This window comes from Bombus vancouverensis, chromosome 3, assembly GCF_051014615.1.
Source record: "Bombus vancouverensis nearcticus chromosome 3, iyBomVanc1_principal, whole genome shotgun sequence".
NCBI lineage: Eukaryota > Metazoa > Arthropoda > Insecta > Hymenoptera > Apidae > Bombus > Bombus vancouverensis.
This window is the reverse complement of record NC_134913.1, coordinates 244,473-263,068: the sequence shown is the minus strand read 5'-3', so window position 1 is coordinate 263,068 and position 18,596 is coordinate 244,473. Positions and strand designations below refer to the sequence as shown.

At 35.7% G+C, this 18,596-nt stretch overlaps 1 long non-coding RNA gene and 1 pseudogene across 2 annotated transcripts; one reads left to right on the top strand and one right to left on the bottom strand.

The window, feature by feature from the left end:
- Positions 1-3,718: 3,718 nt before the first annotated feature.
- On the top strand, positions 3,719-5,199 carry LOC143302482 (glutathione S-transferase-like; annotated as a pseudogene). The gene is made up of 3 exons (XR_013058031.1): positions 3,719-3,850; positions 4,162-4,329; positions 4,587-5,199. The product of XR_013058031.1 is annotated as a glutathione S-transferase-like (transcript).
- Positions 5,200-14,746: 9,547 nt separating this feature from the next.
- LOC143302438 (uncharacterized) lies at positions 14,747-17,287 on the bottom strand. Its single transcript, XR_013057946.1, has 2 exons — positions 15,270-17,287; positions 14,747-15,152 (listed from the first exon to the last, which is right to left on the bottom strand). It is a non-coding gene; the product is annotated as an uncharacterized LOC143302438 (long non-coding RNA).
- Between the last annotated feature and the right edge of the window lie 1,309 nt (positions 17,288-18,596).

The following is an 18,596-nucleotide window of genomic DNA, read 5'->3' as shown; positions in this document are numbered from 1 at the left end:
GCTCAAGATGTAATTATGTAATATTTACTCAATTTCTAGAAGACTGTTTATATCTTGTTGTTATTCTTGATATGGAGATAAATATAGTATACTTTATTAAGACCTAGATAAAAGACTTTTTTCTCGTTTCTCTTCTCTTACTTAATCACTAAGAGTTATATAACGTTTATTCGATAATTCTGCTTCTCCTGACCTTTCCACAAATGGTTGTTTATATCTCGACATTCTTGGTACTTTTAATCAAATTTTAATAACAGTACTTTACTCGTCAGAAGTAAATAAAAAAGCTCTAAGTAGAAGCAAGGATTTACTTACCTTTCCTTTCTCGAATCTCAGTTAGCAATGTTGTTCCTCTTGAAAGATTTTCCAAGTTTCCAAGACAATTTCCACGCTGGTAACATTGTATATATTTCAAGTATCGTGAACCACAGGAACTTGTTGAGGCAATATTGAAGAAAGCAAAGAGAATGAAGAAATTGTAGGAACTATGAGAGGCTACTCCTTCTTTCACAACTTATTTTCTCTTCGTTTGGGGGGAAAAATACAAATGAACGTAACGGTTGGTTTCAGCTATCTGCTACTATCGCATGGAGGAGAATCCTGAAAAGAAGAAAGCGAGGAAGAATCAACTTTTGAACGAAACAATACCATTTTACTTGACTAAATTCGACCAGATTATTGGCGAAAATGAATGATATATCATTCCTTCTACCGTAAGAATTTTTATCCAAATTTAATGTTAAAATTTTTAGTCTTTGTGCAAACTGGGCCATGTTGTCCATAAAAAATGATTGAAACTTTGTTGCGACAAGACAGCTTTAATTGTTGAGAGCAGAGTGTATCTTTAAAATTCATTCCTGTTAGTTTATGTACAAATGAATTTGCCAAGATTTTCAGCTTTTAGATAATTATTCATGTATCTTCCTCCATCAAGTTTGATAGAAATTATTACTATCGTAATCAAAGCAAAGATTAAGATATGTAAAATCATTTCTCTGGATATGACACTCTTGTTTAATGAGTGATAAATGATACCATTCGAAATATCATATTTATATAATATATAATGATACTTATAAGTGTAATCACTTAAGTACAGATATCTGAATTTTTCTCACTGTCACTGACATAGATACGTATTATCGTTCCTTAGATTACTTGACCAGTTTATTTCTTTCATCACTGTGTTATTATATAATAATAATAAATAGTCACATTAAATTAATTTAGTATGATTATGTTGTTTAATAATACGTGTTTCATTGCAAAATATTTAGTTAAAATGTGTATCGAATCGTTGTAATGCCAAAGATGTCAATTGATGTAATGTAATAATAAAGTACAAAGTATAATAAAGTATAAAGTATAATTTCGTCTGTGGTATAATCTTTCTATTCCATTTTGTTACGTCGCACCGCGAGCAATATGGCAACCAGATGTCACCGGATACTCGCAGCGTATCCTCCATAGTTTCAAGTACCTTCCATAAATCTCATAGATTTCCTAGAAAAGGTCCTTCAAACCAAACAAACGTCTGTTTCCGAAGAATTTCTAAAGACTATTGTCTACCCCGACTGGACAAGGGAAAATTAGTTTTTCTCACGTATGCTGCAACTTTCCTCCCACTAACCACTTTCTCTCGAGGGCGGTTAAGACCCTTCGTTAACCAATTAACAACGAAGCCACTTCCTTCACTCTCCTAACTAAAATCGTCACCAACAAATCCGATGGTCCCGTGCGCTAGACACACCCATCCTTAGCTTTCCTCCGAGACAGCATCGTCTCCCAAGACAGTTCTGATTTCACATCCTTCGAATAGTCAATATCCTTCCACCGGGTAGGACACACCCACAGATCAGTCACTCATTCATCTCGTACATATTCTCAACGCGAGAATTGATTGTAATTTCAACAAATAAATACAAAAAAAAATCTCGTACATACGCACCAGCGTAACTGCCTTCGTTATAAGTTGTTGGAATAAACGGTGAAATATAACTTACTATACTGTGTCATATTCATTTAACCACCTCTTATCTTAACCGAAACAGGGGAACGACTACTTCGCGGCGTCGATTCACCGAATCGTAGCGAGAATTTACGCCTCTCGCTACTGCGACTGCGTCTCTCCGCGAACGGTCGTAACACATTGATCGACAGAAGTACTAAACTCTAATAACATAAATTTATATATTTTCTATTTCCCAGCCACCAGTTTTATAGATTTCTCTATCTTCTGTACTACTTTTATCCCTTTTATTTTTCTTACATGAGATTATTGTAAATTTAATATCATTTGTTCGCAATATTTGTTATTTATCTTTCATTGAATTTGAAATTTCGCGCTTCAATGTTGTGTGTTGTTCGACGTTTTATCGAACGATGTTTATCGAACTAGTTTATGAATACATACATAATCATTAAAGAATCTATAAACCTTACTAGTTTGTTTTTACTAAGTTTTGTTACAGAAAACATGCTCTCATAAATTTTCAACTTTAATTTATGGAAATTTATTAACCTTAAACTATAAAATCATTCAATGAGTCTTTCCGGATGTTTTTATGTAGTCATAATTTCACATATCAGCACAGCTCCACCAATAGGATAAGAGTTACGTGGAAGCAACAGGGGGGAAGAAGAACATATAGAGATCTAAAGGTTATTTTTGTCTCATTCAAGTTTCTGTTAACCGGCTTGGAAATTTCCTGTGCTTGTTTCGACTTTGAAGTCTTCAAAAAAAATTGTAAGTAAATAGTATATATATAGTATATATATCCTGAGTCAAAGTTTCTCTTTATAAATAATAAACCGTTTAAAAACTATATTTTGTATGTTTTTTCCTTATTCATAATTAAATAATAAATATGAAATACTTCTACAGAAAGCCGACATCCTTCAATTAACCGAACAGCAGATGATTTAAAAATTAGTAGTTGAAAGAAATAAATGTTATTACATGTTCATAATTGATCGATAAATTTAAATATACAATTAGAAAATGTTTCTTCTTTATTGATAGCTAAATAATACAGATAAGATACAAGATACTTGTACGAAAAGTCGGCGCGTCGTTCAATTAACGGAACAGCAGAGGATTTGAAAATTAGTAGTTGAAAGAAATAAATGTTGTCATATGTTCATAATTGATCGATAAATTTAAGTATGCAATTAGAAAATGTTTCTTATGTTTGGAGGAATATGTAATCACTGCTGAATGTTTTGTAGTTACGAAAGTTGTATACAAACATACATTGTACATACGACTAGTAATGGTACTAAATTACTGTCAGAGGGTCTTGGGTGTATAGAACCATATGGTTAAATTAATACTAGAGATAACGAATCGCGCGAATGTAATTAATATTTTGATATGCGTTGTTTGCATTAATTGATAGTTTTCTTATAAACTTTTTTATAAACAATTTCATTGCTATAGAAAAAAGATAAATGCCGGTAATATGTCTATCCTACTTAAATAGAAAGTGCAATATTTTGTTATAATATTTGGCGCAAGTTTATACATTATTACATCCAAAAATAATATTCTTTTTATATCTAAGCTATATTAAAATATAAAGATACAAATAGCTATGCGAGTAGTTAGTAGTTGATGCTTTTTACTTAAATTGTCTTATACTTCATAATTTGTAATAATATAATTCTTGTCATCAATGATTCTTTGTTTTTACTTTGTATATATTATACTTCCAGGAATATGCCGCTCTATAAATTGACTTACTTCCCAGTTACGGCATTGGCAGAACCAATCCGTTCTTCTTCAGCTATGCTAGTATTCCATTTGAAGTTGAACGTATCAAAAAGGACGTCTGGCCAGAAATAAAGCCCTGTAAGCTTAAAATTTAAAGAAGTTCTGTTTCTTAAATCTCATCTTTCCTAATTTAACTAAAGTAGCTAAATAAAGTAGAACACAATTATGCAGAGTATAACAGAGATTATTGTTTACTCTCCATTGCTCTTTAAGATATGTGGGAGAACAATAGGTATTGTTAAGGAGACAATGCCCTTTGTTTGCTGATAAATTATCAATAAATTAAATTATATCTTTCCAAAACAGATAACAGGAAGCTAGATATTTAAGAAGCATCATAATCTGTTTGTTCGATAGAATCTTTGATTCTATTAGTTGTATGTTTTTAGTGACTCCTTATGGCCTGCTTCCTATGCTCGTAGCTGATAGAAGGAAGGTTGCTCAGTCTACAGCTATTTGCCGTTACTTAGCCAAACAATATGACTTAGCTGGAAAGACTGACTGGGCAAATCTTCATATTGATGCCACTGTTGATACTATTCATGATATTCGTCATAGTGAGTATCCAGTGCTGTTTTGCATAAATCTTATGAGAATCTTGATAACAGATAGTACATATCTGCTCAGGTATTTATTAGTTGAAATCCGATTTAATATTTGATTTAATCGAACGATACACGTATGTCAACAATACAAGACAAAGGATTAAAAAGGATTGTAATTCTATCTTCAGTATCATTTAAATTTCGCACAACACTGTATTCAAATTAGTATAACATTAGCGAATAGTATTTAACTGAAAACAAATTTTCAGAAATTGCCGCCTTCCACTATGAGGAGGACGAGAAGGTCAAAGCTGCAAAACGCAAGGCTGCTGAAGAGACGCTGCCGTTCATTTTAGAACGTTTGGACCAGCAAGTGAAGGAAAATGACGGCTACTTCTACGATGGTACTCTCTCTTGGGCTGATTTAACATTCGTTGCTCTGCTCGATTATTTGAACTTTATGTACAAGTCTGATCTGATCGAGAATTACGAGAATCTGAAGCTGCTGGAGAAAAAGGTCCTCCTTCTGCCCAAGATCAAAAACTGGATTGAGAGACGCCCAGTTAGCGAATTCTAAACTTCACGATTGCTTATGGTTTTATAAGCGTTTAAAGATTGCGGTCTTAGTGTGTTGAGAGAATGAAGAACGAATCGTATTGATGGAAGTTTGTATGGAATATACTGATTGCTTTTAACATTCATTAGTTCCAGTTATTACCGATATTTTTGTCATTTAGTTAGGGTTTTCCCTTTAGATTACGTTGTGATAGAGAACTATTATTTGTGTATTCCTACAGAAACATACGAACTATATAAACTGTTGACACGATGTTGTGCTTTTGTATTATAGAGATAATAATAAAACCATCAAACAATCATTAATTATGTTTTTTATTATATTCATTAAGAATTGAAGATTACCTCCTTGGTGATCTTGATAATATCGTATTTTACAAATGTTGAACAAAAAAAATGTATGATTATTTTATTCAATACGTTATGAGGGTTGCTTTAAAAAAAATACGAGTTATATATTTCTTTGAAAAAAGCATGATTTTTATCGATACAATAATGTTCTTCTGTTATCGCTTTAAAGTTGAGCACTTCGTTGATTACACGAGAGAACTCGCCTACAGCAAACAAGATACGACCGTGTGTAAAGTAATTAATCTGTTTGCTCGTTGCTAGCTACACATAAGGCTTGCGTAAAAAAAAATATGCATTTCAGTTCAGGCGGAGAATTATGTAGGAAGTCATTTTGTCGATCAATAACTTAGTTAATAAAAGATCAAATTTTCATGTACATAAATGTAAGTAACGTTCAAGTATTAATCATTACATACAATTTTTGTATAATTCGATATCTTGGTCACTTACATCTTACAAATGATATATAGATAATATTTATGAGATACATTGGAGCTATCTTTTAGTTAACGCCATTTTTTCTTGTTTTCTCTGTACTTTTACTATTCTTCCAAAAATATCAAAGGATCGATGACTTCAAATTAAACTAGAATTGCTTCGGTATATTGTCAATCAATGGCTATTTGTATTCACATCTATATCAAAGGAAAACCGATTGCAAAATTAATTACCCTTGCAACTCCGCAATCTGAAACTATGTGTGATCGACCTTGAAGATGAAAAATCTCAATGTTTGAAGTAGTACAAAAGGATGATAATTTAATTTCGCTTTATCAAACTGTACAAAATTTGTATACACATACAGAAAAAAAAACGGAGTTCAAACATTAATCAACATGAATTATCGGTTATTATTGCTGAGTAATTATTAGGATTAGAGCTTTGGAGTATCGATCGTATCGAGTTTTAACTATCGGTTTCCGCAATTTATTGTTTTTCTAAATTATGTCTGAATGGTATCAGTTTTTGAATATTTTATAGTTTACACTCCAACATACTGACGTAAGCTATCGAAAATAATTGTAAATTATGCAATATCATTTTTTTTATATTTCATAATCTAAATTTCAATCTATTTTTTGTATTTAACATCCCTTTTTTTATTGTTCGTGTTCCGTCTTGTACGTTCTTCAAAAAATCTTAATTTTTTTTTAGATAAAATCTTGTGTGAATTTACAAAAAATACGATTCTTCGTTTAATTTTTTTCCCTTATTGTCTTTACATATTTGGAGTTTAAACGCGTTATAAGTACGTTTCTTTTTTAACATGATTACGTAGAATTCTTATTCTGAATAAATTATTTGTTTCCGCTTCATAACTGTTTCTAAATTACAGTGCATTTAATCTTGAAATGCACAGTAACATTTTATACTTTTTACGTTCTAAGGAATTTTCAGGATCGGTTAAAAATTAAATTACAGTAATGGTAATACTCAATATTAATGTCAGACGTGGATACTTCACTGTTTTGTATAATAATTTGTTATCTTGGCATCGATCAAGGTATTTAATATACAAAGCGTACAGATTAATAAGAATTTTAATTAATCCCTCTTCTATAGTATTCACCGTTCTTTTCGAGCTCGTACCATTTCAAATAGACTTTCGAATAGATTTCAAAGATTTGTCTGTTCAAATAAAACGCGATCTTTTTTATTTCCCTATCAGTCGTCCCGTTACTGTTCCGTTGTTTCCAACAGATTGCAGATTCGTTTAAAAAACATTTGTAACGAAAAACAAACCCACTCGCAGAAATGTTATTCAATATCGCATTTACAACTTTCATAGACATCCTCCTCTCATTGCTATCATTGTGAACAGATTGAAACTTCGTTTGCAAACACTCGCGATTAAAAAAAAAAAAAAGAAGAATTAATCTTAAACAATTTTATCTTGTGTTCCATTTATAATTTTCATAATTGTCTTCCCGACGTTGTATCATTTTAAATGGCTTTTTTCTATCCATCTATGTTGCAGCGAGATCAACGGTCCTAATTACTAAATTGCACGATGTGTTCATACAAATTCACTTTTTATGAACGCGATGAAACGAAATGAAACCTAAGTAGAGATTTGTTTTCTCATCAAGTATAACGAGTTTTATACTTTGGATAGATTGCCTCGTTGTGAGAAGGTCTTAATCGTTTATAATTGCGATTAAGTAATTGCAATAAGTCATATTTTTAAGAAACGTTCTCACATGCTGTCACACACTCTAATTAGAAAAGGATCATGAAACATTCGGTTTATGATATTATTTGTTTGCAAATCTTCCTGCTTCCGGAAACTTTTTTAAATATGAAAATATTTATATACAAAATTAAATATTTTTTTCAATATCAACACTTCTTGCGTTTATGTTGTCCTAGTCAGAATTATATTATTTCGTGTATCCTGTTGCTTTTTATATGATAGTCCTCCCGTTGGCCGCGGATTCGTTATCAAGCCTGAGGCCCTCGTCACTAGTGTAACTATCGACAATAAAGGTACCCCACGCGCGACCGGACGATGGAGAACTTCAACGCAGAACCGCTACCTCCCGCGAGCCCTCCCCGGGAGGGCGCCTCGAGCTCGGACTCGGAGATTCAGACTCGACATATATATTATTATATATATTATATATACTATTATATCTATATAATATATGTATTTATATCTATAAATATACGTATAAATATATCTATTTAAAAAAATAAAGTTGACCTTCATATATCGCCAATAATATCGCGTGCGTATAAAGAAACTAATTACATTTAATTCTTTTTTTACATTTATTTATTTTTTATTATTATTTTCTTCACAACTAATTACATTTAATTATTACATTTACATACATTTAATTATTATTTTTTTCATAATTATATCTCGTTTGAAATATTTTTCGACATAATTAATTGTTTCAAAAACACATATTCCAGCCTTCTAAATGATTTATTTTGCGTATTATACGAATTATTCCATCTATAAATAAATTGTTCTCTCTACACACAAACACGCACACAGTCTGTTAATTACACGAGTTAATTGTAACATTTTTCTCGATAAGTTGACAGAGCAAGGAAAATGAGCGACGAACCTACCTACAAACTAATCTACTTCAATGCCCGTGGTCGTGCCGAACATATACGGTACATATTTGCATATACTGGCATCGAGTATACCGACGAGAGGATCCCCGAAGAACTCTGGCCTGAATACAAGGATTGTAAGCGTGAAGAATCGATTTTTACTTTCATCGTTCAACTCTCAGGTATCTACCATTTACTCAAACTTTTCTGTATATAAAACTTTCGTTTCACGTGCAGGCTAAACTTACTTAAAGTAAAATTTCATACGGAATAAAGTCGAACTTTTCATTAAGTTTTGCTTCCGTAATATCGTGTTTATCGAATACCAACTTAATTCACTTACGATTCTCGAATTTTTGTGTTGCAATCTTTATTGTTTTCAATGAATCGAAGCATTTCGAATATTTTGAGAAAACCGTAAATAGGTGACTTAAAATAGGAATACAAAAATACTTCTACGCTTCTCGTTAATTTAAAAACTTTTTAGGACTTGTCGGAAAAAAAGGATAAAAAATTGAAATCAGTTCGGAAATGAACAAGAACATAGCTAAAAAGTCGAAAGAACAAAGCAGACATAAAATTCGATCTTCTGTTGCGACATTTCTATCGTAAATGGTATAATAAAAGTTTTACGCAGCATAGTCTTCGATATAATCTTACATGTCGCTTGCAAATAGAGAAACAAAAAATCAACGTAAGTCTGTAAATCAATCCTGTCGGTGTAAAACACAAAATTACGTTCGCAATAGACATTCGATTTATATTCCTTGCATTTCAATTTTCATTACAAGAACCGTGTACATTTTCTAATATTTTTTCCGTGTCTGGTATTATCTTTTATCCTTGATTTTAAAAACTTTAGGTTCTTCCCAACAGTCAAAAACACGCGATACCCTGTCCATCGTAATCGTAAGAAAAGAAAAAAAGGAGAAAGAAGACATTTCTGTATTTCTTTACTAGGCCATGTTGATTAAAACCGAAATGATTTCGATTCATCTATTCACAAGAACGCAACGGCCTCGGAAGCTGTGTTGTGATTTCCTATCGATCGTTTCCCTCTACACAGTGTTCATATGAGCCATGTTTGTTCTTAGCAATGCCTTATAAAAAGCTGCCTGTGCTGGAGATAGACGGGAAACCGGTAGCGCAGAGTAACGCTGTGGCGCGATACTTGGCGAGGAAGTACGATCTAATGGGAAAGAACGAATGGGATGCGATGATATGCGACGTGCTCGTCGATACTCTTGGAGATTTGAAGCAAGGTGAGTAACTGATGAGATTTTTTTTTTTTTTATTTATTTGTTGAAACTACAATCAATTCTCGCGTTGAGAATTTTCAGTAATTTTTCTGGCGTGGCGCAGTGACATGGCTGTTTATTTACAATAAGTTAATACTTATTATAGATAGGTATAATTTATAAGTATTATAAGTAAGTGCAAATGCTTAATTTGGATAATTAAATGAATCTAACGTTTAGGTCTAGCGGGTAGTGCCTCTTCAGCCTGCGAATCTGGTCCATCGTATCGAGTAGTCCAGTGATTAGGAGGTTTCGGTGTTTGTTGATTCTTTTGCTATATCTGTCGCTATATTTTGCTATTTCCTCTTTGACGGTGGCTATCTTGAGGTCGCGGTGTATTGTTTCATTGGTTACATACCAAGGTGCGTCAATTAGGGATCTTAGCGTTTTCGATTGAAAGCGTTGGAGTATTTCGATGTTGGAGTTACTTGCTGTTCCCCATAGTTGGATTCCGTAGGTCCAGACAGGTTTTATTACGGCCTTGTAGAGGGTAATTTTATTCTGTATGTTTAGTTTGGAGCGTCGGCCTGTGAGCCAATAGAGTTTTTTTAGTTTGTCCTTTAGTTGCTTCGTTTTATCTGAGATGTGTGTCTTCCACGTTAGTCTCCTGTCCAGGGTCATGCCTAGGGATCGGACTGTGTCCCTGCTAGGGATTGTTGCATTGTTGATGGTGACCTGGGGGCAGGTTTGTTTTCGGAGCGTGAAGGTTACATGTGAGGATTTCTTTTCGTTGACTTTGAAGCCCCATTTGTGAAACCACTTTTCCATGGAGTCGAGACTTCGCTGGAGAGTGGATGAGGCTATTACCGGGTCTGCGTGGGTAGCTAATAGCGCTGTGTCGTCTGCAAATGTCGCTATTGTTATATCGTTTGATATGGGTAGGTCGGCAGTGTAGATGGTGTACAGTAGGGGTCCGAGGACACTACCTTGGGGTATGCCGGCTTCTATTGGGAATGTTGCGGAAGTGGCGTCTAGGCATTTAACCATGAATTGCCTATTGGTTAGGTAAGATTTTAGGATGGAGTAGTAGGGGTGAGGTAGGATCTTTTTAATCTTGTATAGTAGCCCTTCATGCCATACTTTGTCGAATGCCTGTTGGATGTCTAGGAAAACCGCTGAGCAATATTTTTTCTTTTCAAGTGTTTGGCTGATCGTATGAGTTAAGCGGTGGATTTGCTCTACTGTAGAATGATGTTTTCGGAAGCCGAATTGGTGACCTGGGAGTGTTTTCAAGTTCTCTAGGATTGGAAGGAGTCGGTTCGTGAGCATCTTCTCGAATAGTTTGGACAGTGTAGGTAAAAGACTGATTGGGCGATAGGAGCAGGTTTCGTATATCGGTTTACCGGGTTTAGGGATGAGGGTAATCAATGAGATTTTCCAGGCCTTAGGATAGTGTTCCAGGCGAAGGATAGCATTAAAAATCGATGTGATGAGTGCTATCCCTTTTGTGGGAAGTTCCTTGATTGCTTTATTGCTTATTAGGTCGTGTCCTGCTGCTTTCTTGGGGTTTAGGCGACTGATTGTTTCTATAGTCTCTGCAGAGGAAAAGGGTTCGATAGGAGGGGACATTTGGAAGGGGGTGTGCAGGTATTCGGTAACGTCCGCGGCGGCTTTGGGGGAATGGGGTTTGAATACTTTTGACAAGTGTTTAGCGAACAGGTCGGCTTTTTCTGTAGGGCTTCGCGCCCATCCACCTTGCGGACGGCGGATAGGTGGGATTATTTGTGGGGGGCGTGTGAGTTTCCTGGAGGCCTTCCATAGTGAGTAGTTGGCGTCGGCTGTGGGGGACAAGCTGGCGAGGTATTTGTGGAAGCAGTCGTTTTTATAGATTTTTAAGGTTCTGGATAGCTTCCTAGTTGCGTTGTTAAGTTTGCGTTTGTCCTCCGGTGTTCTATGGGTCTGCCATACTCTTCTTAGTCTATGTTTTTCTGCTATTTTTTTTTAGTATGTATTGGGGATATTCTTGTTTGCTGTTAGACGGCTTTGTCGGTGTGGAGAGGCGGATTGCGTTTATTATGCTCGTGTTTAAGTATTCCGTGGCTGCTTCGATATCTTCCTTTGTTTTTAGTGGGGTGAAGGCTGAGGTTGAGTGTGTAAAGACTTCTCTGAAGAGCTGCCAGTTGGTGTGTTGGTTGTGAATGGAGCCGTTAGGTGTATTCTCGATGATTGTTGAGCTGACTGTTGCTATCACGGGAGAATGATCAGAGGAGAGATCAGCCGAGGAGTTGATCTGGACGTGTCTTGATGGGATATTTTTAGTTATGAAAAAGTCGAGAAGGTCGGGTATTTTGTTGGTGTCAGTGGGCCAGTATGTGGGTTCGTATGTGGTGAGGTAGTTGAGGTTGTTGTTTATTATGCTGTTTAAGAGGTTTTTGCCTGTTGCTGTAACCAGTCTGCTGCCCCATTGGATGTGCTTAGCGTTATAATCTCCTCCAACTATGAATCTATTGCCCAGGGTGTCCAGGAAGTTATCAAAGTCTTTTTTGGCGATGGAGTGTCTGGGAGGGCAGTATACTGCTGAGGTGGTGATTGAGCCATGACAGTCTTCTATTGCTACGTTTGTTGCTTGTAGGTAGTCTTTCTGGAATGATGGAAGTTCGTAGTGCTTAATACTTGCTTTGATTATTATTCCGGTGCCACCGTGGGCCTTTCCGCTGGAGTGTTGGGTATGGTAGAATTTGTAACCATTTATTTTCAGGTAGCTCTTGTCGGTGAAGTGGGTTTCCGATACGAGCATTACGTCGATTTGCTGGTGTTTTAAGAAGAGTTCTAGTTCAAGTTTGTGTTGCGCTAGACCGTTGGCGTTCCAGAGTGCTATGCGCCTTGGTTTTATTTTGAGTCGGGGAGTGCTAATTTTTCCACGATGAGTGTTAGTAGCGATAGCAAGTGATTTATTTGCTCTGATTGTTTCTCTATTAGCTTCTCAAGCCTTGAGGAGTTGTCTGTGTTAGGTGGGTTGGGGACACTGTTTTGGGGAAGGTTCCTTTGGCTGTTCGGGTTATTTTGGATGCCTTGTACTGCTTGTTCATAGGAGGTTGAGGTGGAGATGAATTTGGTAGGACTGGGTGTTTGGTTGGTTGAGGGGGTTGGGGTAGTCGTGAATTTCGGCGGGCTGGGTGTTTGGTTGGATACCTCTTTTGCTCTGAGCTTAGGGTACCTGTTCGTGTATAGTGTTTTATATGCTGGGCAGCCTTTGTAGTTGGCGGGGTGGTCCCCTTGGCAGTGGATGCATTTCGCTGGAGTTTCCGGTGATTTGGCGCACTGGTCAGCGGAGTGAGTGCCTGCGCATTTAACGCATCGGAAAGTATGGTTGCGGTATTTCTGCGTATGACAGTACCTTTGGCACCTTTTGCATTGCACTATTTCTTTTTTCACAAGCAGTGGTTCGAATTTTACTATTGCGTTCATTAGGCGACTGATATTGTAGATTTCCTTATTGTTTGGCTTTTGTTTTATATCTATGAAAAATAAGGATAACGGGTCTTTCGAGACTCTATGCCTTATATTACTTACGTTGATGACTTCGTGGCCGAGTTTTGAGAGTTCGTATTTGAGTTCGTCTATGTCTGCTGAGTGGTGTATGTTTCGTAGGACCACCCGGAAAGGCCTTTCCTGTTTGAGTTGGTAGGTGTGGAAGTTGGCGTTCGGGGTCCTGAGTGTCTTGGTGAGTTTTCTGTAAGCTTCTGGGTTTGTCGGCAGTATTTTTACTCTATTGTTGCTTATCTTAAGGTTATATTCCTCCTTGCTGATATCTCTCTCTAGGGACCTGGTCATTGTCTGTATGTCAATGACGTCGTCCACAAATATTGGTGGGGGAGGGGGGATTCTCTGTGAGTGTTGGTTTGGTGGCGGTTCTACGATTTCCATGGCGTCGTTTGAGGATTCCAATACGGCGAATCTGTTGTGTGTGTTTATTTGCGTTGCTGTTTCTATTTTCCTTTTCTTTGTAGTATTAGCGTCGTTAGTGCGGAGAGTTCTGCTACACTTCTGCCACGCGGGGGGTAGCACGGGGTAGCTGCGAGTCTGCTCCGGGGAGCCTGGTCGCGGTTGTTGGGCCATCATCGAGCTAGTTAATTCGGAATGAACAACTAGTCGTGAGGCTGTGAGGCTAGTATTCGGGTTGGGCTTAGGTGCGTGGGATTATCTTCTCCCTAAAGGGTCAGGGACACTTAGCTGTGTTCACTTTCGACGGTTGGGCGACACGTGTTGTTTTCGGACTACGCTGGGCACTAGAGACACGTCTGCACGCTTCGGCACTCCACAGCGAACTGAGGACTGATGAGATCACTTTGCATTTGTCTCACCACACAGACAGACGTTCAAGAATTCATTGTGAAAAGACGAGTACAAACAAGATACGTATGTCTTTCCGTTAAGCGAATGTTACAGTTTGTTTGCAAAAGTCAGTTTTTAGATTATAGAATCGTAGATAGAATTTAGAGGATAGAAACTTTTAGTAGTCACTTTTAGTTTAGTAAATTCTTATCGACAATAAGCAGACTACGTTATGATACAACGATTCCAACTGAAGATTTCTATCGACATCACGAATTCGATGGCTTCCAAATTTTCTTCTCTGCAATCTCAGACGCTCAACTCGAAAGAATCTTTTAGATCCCCCGACAAACACTCGACTCAGATTATCTATTATCGTAATCTTCCTACGGGATTTTTTTTAACTGCGTTGCGTTAACGAATAACGGGATAACATCACGTTTCTCTCAACGCCTTTCAACGTTCTACAACTTTTATTCTTTGCAAATCCCTGTCTCTATATGATAAACGCTGGTTATCCGCGGAAGGAGCGAGGACAACGAAGTGTTACTCAATGATCAAAGACAGGAAGATCCTGCTACGCGATAACGTTACTAATTTCCAATTACGATATGTGTGATTACGTAACATCTGCTGTCTGCATAATGCGTTAACGATCCGCGCGTTGATCGCATAAATATAAATCGAAGGGAATGGAATCGCTCGGAACTCATGCAACTATCCGCAGGTGTTTAAAATCGTGTTTTTACACCGCCAACGTAACGTCACGCCAGTCGAATCGAAAAATTATTACTAGACAGAGAAGAACAAAAAACGAGGTAAATAGGCTACCGATTGAATAATATCATAACGATCGTATCTCTGGTTTTTGCTTGTCTTTTATATTTGTTTCAAATGTATAAAATATAATCGTATCGATATCGTCCACGATTAAAGCCATCCATCCGCCATCGACGAGGAACGAACGATTATATTTTATCATTTATGCGAATCCTTCTCTTCTCTTCTTTCTCTATTTACGCCCCTCGCCTTGCTTCGTACCGCCGATGATTCACAATTCGATGCACCTGAACAGCTGGAACGTCGCAGATTTTTCCGTACGATAACAAACGTGTTTTTGATGGCCTGCTTTAAACCGTGACGATCGCCATGACGTGCATCAATTGTCGAATGATGTAGTGCGACGATACTCCTACGCAACTTCTTTTTACGCTGTTTTTTCCTCTATTTTTTCTTCCTGTGTGTTATCACATGATCATGAGATACCTGTATAGAAGATGCAAAGAGTCTGTGAAGAATTTACAGATATTTAAGATTATCATAATGTTTAAGCAAAAGCTAAGACGCAAAATATTGCTCAAGATGTAATTATGTAATATTTACTCAATTTCTAGAAGACTGTTTATATCTTGTTGTTATTCTTGATATGGAGATAAATATAGTATACTTTATTAAGACCTAGATAAAAGACTTTTTTCTCGTTTCTCTTCTCTTACTTAATCACTAAGAGTTATATAACGTTTATTCGATAATTCTGCTTCTCCTGACCTTTCCACAAATGGTTGTTTATATCTCGACATTCTTGGTACTTTTAATCAAATTTTAATAACAGTACTTTACTCGTCAGAAGTAAATAAAAAAGCTCTAAGTAGAAGCAAGGATTTACTTACCTTTCCTTTCTCGAATCTCAGTTAGCAATGTTGTTCCTCTTGAAAGATTTTCCAAGTTTCCAAGACAATTTCCACGCTGGTAACATTGTATATATTTCAAGTATCGTGAACCACAGGAACTTGTTGAGGCAATATTGAAGAAAGCAAAGAGAATGAAGAAATTGTAGGAACTATGATAGGCTACTCCTTCTTTCACAACTTATTTTCTCTTCGTTTGGGGGGAAAAATACAAATGAACGTAACGGTTGGTTTCAGCTATCTGCTACTATCGCATGGAGGAGAATCCTGAAAAGAAGAAAGCGAGGAAGAATCAACTTTTGAACGAAACAATACCATTTTACTTGACTAAATTCGACCAGATTATTGGCGAAAATGAATGATATATCATTCCTTCTACCGTAAGATTTTTTATCCAAATTTAATGTTAAAATTTTTAGTCTTTGTGCAAACTGGGCCATGTTGTCCATAAAAAATGATTGAAACTTTGTTGCGACAAGACAGCTTTAATTGTTGAGAGCAGAGTGTATCTTTAAAATTCACTCCTGTTAGTTTATGTACAAATGAATTTGCCAAGATTTTCAGCTTTTAGATAATTATTCATGTATCTTCCTCCATCAAGTTTGATAGAAATTATTACTATCGTAATCAAAGCAAAGATTAAGATATGTAAAATCATTTCTCTGGATATGACACTCTTGTTTAATGAGTGATAAATGATACCATTCGAAATATCATATTTATATAATATATAATGATACTTATAAGTGTAATCACTTAAGTACAGATATCTGAATTTTTCTCACTGTCACTGACATAGATACGTATTATCGTTCCTTAGATTACTTGACCAGTTTATTTCTTTCATCACTGTGTTATTATATAATAATAATAAATAGTCACATTAAATTAATTTAGTATGATTATGTTGTTTAATAATACGTGTTTCATTGCAAAATATTTAGTTAAAATGTGTATCGAATCGTTGTAATGCCAAAGATGTCAATTGATGTAATGTAATAATAAAGTACAAAGTATAATAAAGTATAAAGTATAATTTCGTCTGTGGTATAATCTTTCTATTCCATTTTGTTACGTCGCACCGCGAGCAATATGGCAACCAGATGTCACCGGATACTCGCAGCGTATCCTCCATAGTTTCAAGTACCTTCCATAAATCTCATAGATTTCCTAGAAAAGGTCCTTCAAACCAAACAAACGTCTGTTTCCGAAGAATTTCTAAAGACTATTGTCTACCCCGACTGGACAAGGGAAAATTAGTTTTTCTCACGTATGCTGCAACTTTCCTCCCACTAACCACTTTCTCTCGAGGGCGGTTAAGACCCTTCGTTAACCAATTAACAACGAAGCCACTTCCTTCACTCTCCTAACTAAAATCGTCACCAACAAATCCGATGGTCCCGTGCGCTAGACACACCCATCCTTAGCTTTCCTCCGAGACAGCATCGTCTCCCAAGACAGTTCTGATTTCACATCCTTCGAACGGTCAATATCCTTCCACCGGGTAGGACACACCCACAGATCAGTCACTCATTCATCTCGTACATATTCTCAACGCGAGAATTGATTGTAATTTCAACAAATAAATACAAAAAAAAATCTCGTACATACGCACCAGCGTAACTGCCTTCGTTATAAGTTGTTGGAATAAACGGTGAAATATAACTTACTATACTGTGTCATATTCATTTAACCACCTCTTATCTTAACCGAAACAGGGGAACGACTACTTCGCGGCGTCGATTCACCGAATCGTAGCGAGAATTTACGCCTCTCGCTACTGCGACTGCGTCTCTCCGCGAACGGTCGTAACACATTGATCGACAGAAGTACTAAACTCTAATAACATAAATTTATATATTTTCTATTTCCCAGCCACCAGTTTTATAGATTTTTCTATCTTCTGTACTACTTTTATCCCTTTTATTTTTCTTACATGAGATTATTGTAAATTTAATATCATTTGTTCGCAATATTTGTTATTTATCTTTCATTGAGTTTGAAATTTCGCGCTTCAATGTTGTGTGTTGTTCGACGTTTTATCGAACGATGTTTATCGAACTAGTTTATGAATACATACATAATCATTAAAGAATCTATAAACCTTACTAGTTTGTTTTTACTAAGTTTTGTTACAGAAAACATGTTCTCATAAATTTTCAACTTTAATTTATGGAAATTTATTAACCTTAAACTATAAAATCATTCAATGAGACTTTCCGGATGTTTTTATGTAGTCATAATTTCACATATCAGCACAGCTCCACCAATACGATAAGAGTTACGTGGAAGCAACAGGGGGGAAGAAGAACATATAGAGATCTAAAGGTTATTTTTGTCTCATTCAAGTTTCTGTTAACCGGCTTGGAAATTTCCTGTGCTTGTTTCGATTTTGAAGTCTTAAAAAAAAAATTGTAAGTAAATAGTATATATATAGTATATATATCCTGAGTCAAAGTTTCTCTTTATAAATAATAAACCGTTTAAAAACTATATTTTGTATGTTTTTTCCTTATTCATAATTAAATGATAAATATGAAATACTTCTACAGAAAGCCGACATCCTTCAATTAACCGAACAGCAGATGATTTAAAAATTAGTAGTTGAAAGAAATAAATGTTATTACATGTTCATAATTGATCGATAAATTTAAATATACAATTAGAAAATGTTTCTTCTTTATTGATAGCTAAATAATACAGATAAGATACAAGATACTTGTACGAAAAGTCGGCGCGTCGTTCAATTAACGGAACAGCAGAGGATTTGAAAATTAGTAGTTGAAAGAAATAAATGTTGTCATATGTTCATAATTGATCGATAAATTTAAGTATGCAATTAGAAAATGTTTCTTATGTTTGGAGGAATATGTAATCACTGCTGAATGTTTTGTAGTTACGAAAGTTGTATACAAACATACATTGTACATACGACTAGTAATGGTACTAAATTACTGTCAGAGGGTCTTGGGTGTATAGAACCATATGGTTAAATTAATACTAGAGATAACGAATCGCGCGA